Source organism: Octopus bimaculoides, chromosome 5 (assembly GCF_001194135.2).
Source record: "Octopus bimaculoides isolate UCB-OBI-ISO-001 chromosome 5, ASM119413v2, whole genome shotgun sequence".
NCBI classification, from domain to species: domain Eukaryota; kingdom Metazoa; phylum Mollusca; class Cephalopoda; order Octopoda; family Octopodidae; genus Octopus; species Octopus bimaculoides.
In genome coordinates this window covers 123,870,477-123,877,058 of record NC_068985.1, presented here as the reverse complement: position 1 = coordinate 123,877,058, position 6,582 = coordinate 123,870,477, and the positions used below count along the sequence as shown (strand labels likewise).

Here is a 6,582-nt window from a genome sequence, read left to right as displayed (position 1 = left end):
TCCATCTGCCCTTTTTGTCGAACCGCTAAGTTACGAAGACGTCAACACACCAGCATCGGTTGTCAAGCGATGTTGGCGGACCAAATACAGAGACACAAGTATACACTCACACACACATACATACATACATACATATATAGACACTTGCCCAAGGTGCCACGCAGTGGGACTGAACCCGAAACCATGTGGTTGGTAAGCAAGCTACTTACCACACTGCCACTCCTGCGCACACACACACACACACACACACACACACACACACACATATATATATATATATATAGTTCTATATGCATTTATATTGTGAAATGTATATATATATCTCAATATGCTTTCTCTTTATAAATGTCCTGAAAATTCTACACAGCCTTGGCTTTGTAGTCTCATTTCATTTAACACACACACACACACACACACACACACACACACACGCACGCACGCACGCACATACACGCGCACACACACGCATACACACACACATTTGTAAATTCGGAAGTATAGGCCTACAATTTTAAAGGCTTTATGTTGATGTATTTTTTTTTTTAATTCAACCAGTTATTATCCTTTTTGTTATTTATATTATTATTCTTTGTACTAATTTTATTTAGTTAGTTTACTGATCTGGATGTTTATATAAACTTCGATATTTTAAATTCATCCTAAAAGATTTTTGTCTGTACAGTATTGATAATTAAAATCAATGATACCAGACCATCCACTCATTCGGAATTAAAAATCCATTTTATTCCTGTTTAATGGTAGAATATCTAAGCTCGTGCAAACGGCAATAACAGCAACAACAACAAAAATTCTTTCAAATTTTGGCACACGACCAGCAACTTTAGGAGGAAGGAGTTAGTTGGTTGTATCGACTTAGTATTTGACTGGTACTTTGTTTTATCGAACCTAAAAGGATGAAAGACAAAGCCGACCTGCCAGCTCACCACCTTAATAATAATAATAATAATAATAATAATAATAATAATAATAATAATAATAATAATAATAATAATAATAATAATAATAATAATAATAATGGGAATGACAGCGAAACGGGCTGATTACTACCTAGCTCAGATACCAGGAAACCCCAAAATGGCTGAAGTTCAAAAGATAGTGCTCATGGGAACTGCCCATATCGTACGTAAAATACTATCTGTGTGATCTCAAATTTTAAAACAAACACAATCCAAATATATGGTACCCTAGGCATAACACCTACATGAACTTCTAACTTGTTGTCTCTTGAGGTCTCTGGGTGAGACTTGGATCCAACTTGTACAAATGCAAAGCAAAAGTCAAACATAAAATAATAATAATAATCCTTTCTACTAAAGACATAAGGCCTGAAATTCTGGGGGAGGAGACTAGTCGATTATATCGATCTCAGTGCGTAACTGGTACTTAATTTATCGACCTCGAAAGAACGAAAGGCAAAGTCAACCTCGGAAGTTGAACTCTGAGACGTCCAGCGTGCTAACAAAGTAAGATTCATAACAACACTGATATGCAAACGATTCTGCCAGCTCACCGCCTTAATAACGACAACAACAACAATAATAATAATAATGATAATAATATTACTTTCTACTATACGCACAAGGACTGAAATTTGGAATAGTGGGCTAGTCGATTATATCGATCCCAGTGCTCCACTGGCACTTATTTCATTGACTCGAAAGGATCAAGAGCAAAATCAACCTCAGCGGAATTTGAACTCAGAGCGAAAAGACAAAGGAAATCCCCCGGAGCACGGGGGGGGTGTAACTCGATTACATCGACTCCTGTGTTCATCTAGTTATTGTTTTAGCGACTCTGAAAGGATTAAAAGCAAAGACCCCACCTTGGTGGAATTTGAACTCAGAACGCAAAGACGGACGAAGTGCCGCTAAGCATTTTGCTAACGATTGTGCCAGCTCGCTACCTTAAATACACCACTAATAATAAGAAATATCGATGGTCACCTTCTTTGCAAAACATGCGACAAAGAGAAATTATTTAACACTTTTCTATGTTGTACTCATTCTTCAAATAACTGCATTCACTTTCGTTTGATTTAGAATCGGTGATTATGAAGTGTATGTGCGTATGTGTGTGTGTGTGTGTGTGTGCGTGTGTGTGTGTATGTGTGTGTGTGTGTTTGTGTGTGTGTGTTGCATTGCTTAATTATATGTGAAGTAATGCTACTTTTTTGCTATAGCGTTGATGTGAATCCTGAAAATTTGGATACTATTATTTGTCCATTATTTATGTACTGAGATTCTGTTTCCAAACACAACATTAAACATCTCTTCTCGAAGATAATTATGTTTTGAATAATTTCACCAGTTGTTTCAGAGAAGTGGTTCCATCTACTGAAACTAATACACGTACAATTAGAGGATTTCGGTTTCTTTTCTTCTCATTGTCTGCAAGAAGAATAGATTGTTAGTTCGGATTCATTTCTCCGTTATTGTGAATTGGCATTACACGGAATATAGTTATTTAATCACTTCCAAAGATGCTGTTGTTGTTTTTACGCGCTAAGTCACTAGGCTTATGATGAGAAAACTTCAAGCGGTGACGAACTAACCTTCTCTTTTCTGAAACTGCGTTAACTATCCAATGTCATTTCTTTCTCGAGTTTGCAGTATGTAACTTTAGGGAAAATTGGTTCTTATTTCTAGTATTTCGAATGACCAATTTGAATTTCCATCGCATCATGTTGTCTTCTGAAATCGTTACATATTACCGTCACTTCATTGAATCATTTTAATTGAAATTAAAATTCTTATCGTTTTCATCGTGGCCTTTACTAACTACAGGAAAATCCACGTTCCATATTTCCTACGATCCAATGACGGGACCCTTGCTTTGCTGCTCGATATGCTACAGATAGCAACCAAATTCTCCTCAGGCCACATCCTTCTTTCTTGACAATGGAAGGACATATTGCATAAGCAGTGTAGGCCTATACAATGCATTGAGATATTCAGTAGATGACGTAGTCCTATATACAATATATTCAACACAATCATCAAGCCATTCCACTCTGTGATACTCAATCTAGGTGACTCGAGTATTATAGGCCAACCCTAATCAGTCAGACCTATAATCGAAAGTGTTTTATTTGTGACCATCAACGTCTTCTTTTTGTAACAAAAGGTATATTGCCAAAATGTCCTTTTTTTTAAAATTTAGATGTTATAGTACGATTTTAGAGAGGTTTCGTTAACACTATTAACATACCAAATAATCATACAACAGAGGTTTCTTCGTGAACTCATGACCTTTCTTAATATGATAAATGTATTTACCACGAACCATAATACATGGCTTTATCAGTGACTAAATAATATGAACTACCTACCCTTTAACGGTTCGAAAACTTAGGAAAATTTTCCTGAGTCGAATGCACTCTCAACTATGTAATATGTATTTATATTCTTTGTTTTTATTGTTATTTAAGACATTGTCTGCTACTGCTATTGTTGCTGTTGAAGTTATTCTTATTGTTTATTAAATTTATTGATGTTATTGGTGACTCATCATATTTCTTTTTTCTTTTTTTTATTTTTCTTTGTATTTTCTTCCATTCTGTCTTACTGTTTGTCAAAATGCATTTAGCACGCTGCATCTATATAATATCCGGAATGGCTACTAATGATTTTAGAATATCAATATTGAAAATGTTTGATTGAAAACCTCATGAAATGTGTATTTCCTTTATCGTGTGGGAAAGTTATGGCCAGAGGTGTTCGGCTTGTTATAGAATGGCTACTTTTATATCATCCAAGACCACATGTTTGAAGATATAGAATATTTGAGTTCGAAATAAGGAATTACTATTGAAAAAGAGGAGATAGGGAATATAGAGGGAAAGAAGAGAATGAAAGTAGAAATAAAAATATTAAAACATTTAAAGATACTGTAGTTGCAGTTTTATTATTCGAGGAAAGTGGTGTATAGAAGTGGTAAAAAAGTTTTCTGTACATGGTATGTAAGTTCCAATAGTAGTTCATGTTTCATATTTCAAATTATAGAGCCGTGGATTCTGTGTTGCTCATTCGAAAGGGTCTTGTGTTGTGAATGAAAATTTGAGAATGTATTGGTAGTATTTGTGGAAAAATGGTGGGTAGAGCGATGTGTATGCTTAGAATAAGGAGACAGGTCAAAATGAAAACAGGAAGAGATGAGAGAAAGAAAGAGAGAAAAAGAAAGAAAAATGAAAAGAGTGAAGAAAAAAGAAAGGGTGAAAGAAATTAGAAAAGGAGTGGTAGTTGGTGGTCAAGATACTGTGAGGGAAGGATGAGAGAGCAGTGGGGAAGGGATAGAAAGAGATAAGAAGGTAAGGAATGAATAAGTGTGAGATGTATGAGTAGGGATGTTATGATAGAGCTGCTTTAAGGGATGAGTAGAGAGAAGGTATGGGTGGGGTGTTACCAAAGTGAGTAGTAATTTTAGTAGTATATTTTAAAGTGGAGAGAAGAAAAGAATGTCAAATTTCTATAAATAAACGTGTGTGATTGTATAGGTTAGTGTGAATGGTAGGAATCAGAGCGGAGGAAAGAAGGTATAATGACATACGTACGCGTGCACACATGTTCATATACATACATATACACACATACATACATATACACACACAAACACAAACATATACAAATATATACACAGGCATATACATACATATACTTATATATACATGCATGTTCACGCGCATCAATAAATGTATTCATACACGCATATGCGAGTGCATACATATACACATACATGCATACCCACATACATACGCACAGATGCACACGCTCTTACACACAGTCAAACGCATGTTCGCATACAGGTACATGCGTATACATATATACACATACATACACTCACTCGTATATATTTGTATATACATATTCACGTACATATACTTACACACACATGTATATACATACATGTACCCACATACATATACAGGTGAAGTTATAACATGGTTCCATCTCTTAAACAACAACAACAACTATTCTTCTTTCCTACAATTCGATATAAATAATTACTACTCTTCTATTTCTCCCAAATTTCTTAATTAAAGTCTACTACTAGCTAGGAATCTATCTAACCTTACCCCAATAGAAATTAACATAATCCATAACGCCTGTAAAACCCTTATTTCTTTTGAGGACAAACTCTGGTGCCGGGCCAATCACCATAACAATACCAATAACCATAACCATGTATTTGACATTACCATGGGATCATCCGACTCCGCCCAGGTCATCGACTTCGTTGGAGTATACATACTCCACCAGCTCCAAATACATTTTGCTAACCTCAAGAGAGGCCTCTACAGAGATGACGCCTTGCTAGTTACCAAGAGCGTAAATAAATCCTCTTTAGAACGAGGTAGAAAAGATCTGCACAAACTTTTCTCTAGTCTAAACCTATCTATTACATTTGAAAATTCCGACAAAGTTCCTAACTTTTTAGACGTAACTTTAAACATAGAAACCTCCCAGTACTCCTCTTATTACAAACCTAACCAATACCTTAAATACTTAAACATTCATCCCAAACACCACAAATCCACCTTTGATAACATAGTCAAGGGATTTACTATGTTTCTTGTATCTAAAATACCATACAACATAATTTTGGGGTAAGTAAAATAATCTCTCGCTTCTAAATTGTGAGTCACAAATACCAAATGGCAACTGAGAACAACTCCATTTTATAAGGGGAGATAATCCCAAGAATGAATAATTCTCCAAAGTTGACATGTCAGTCAGTTACCTGAATGAAGGCGAACAACAGAGAGTCTGAGTAACAACTAAGCGAATAAGCTTTGAACGAATAAATTAACTCTAGTAACATGAATATATTTATTCGTATTTCTCGCTCGCTCTCTCTTTCTCATTCTACCTATCTCTCTATACAGATCAACCAACACACATACAGATATATGTGTGTGAATGTGTGTGTAAGTGTGTGTGTGAGTATATATATGTATGTATTATGTATACGGAAAGCATGCGATGATATATTGATGGTAGTGGTGGCGGCATCAGTAGTGATTCTGCTAAATCAAACAATAGTAGTAGTGTGAGTATTGACCCTCTCAGTGAAGAAGGAGAGAAGTGTACTCATTGTAAACCCATAATCGCGTGGTAACATAAAATTACATGTATCGAAAGATGAATGGTGATGAGAAAACGAGGGAATTAAAGAATGAGAGAAGAAAAACAGTGCATACAGATAAGATGCATACATGCAATCCGATAAATAATGCAGTCCAGTGTGTTGCGAAAGAGAAAGATGTGGATTACAAGTTGTTAAAGTTAGGGTTGGGACTATGATTTATGGTTAGGCCTCCGAGGTTATTTCATTGGTCTACCTTAAGGACCAATTTAAAATTGGATTTGCAGATGATTATAGGGAACAGTAACAGCAAAGATAAATAAAAATAGTGGTAAGTATTGGTGGTATTGGCTCTAGTTGTGGCAGCAGTAGGACTGAGTTTTGTAAAAGAAGTGATTGCATTCGACATTGTTTGAGGATAGTGGTAGTAGTTGTTTCTGAGTTTCTGCTAATGTACAATACCTATAGTCTAATGGTTCT

The 6,582-nt window shown here is 35.5% G+C and overlaps 1 protein-coding gene across 4 annotated transcripts in view; it reads left to right on the top strand.

Moving 5' to 3' along the window:
* The window catches only part of LOC128247835 (uncharacterized), a 641,437-nt gene that overhangs the window by 417,491 nt on the left and 217,364 nt on the right, over positions 1–6,582 (top strand). The gene's annotated exons all lie outside the window — the stretch shown is intronic.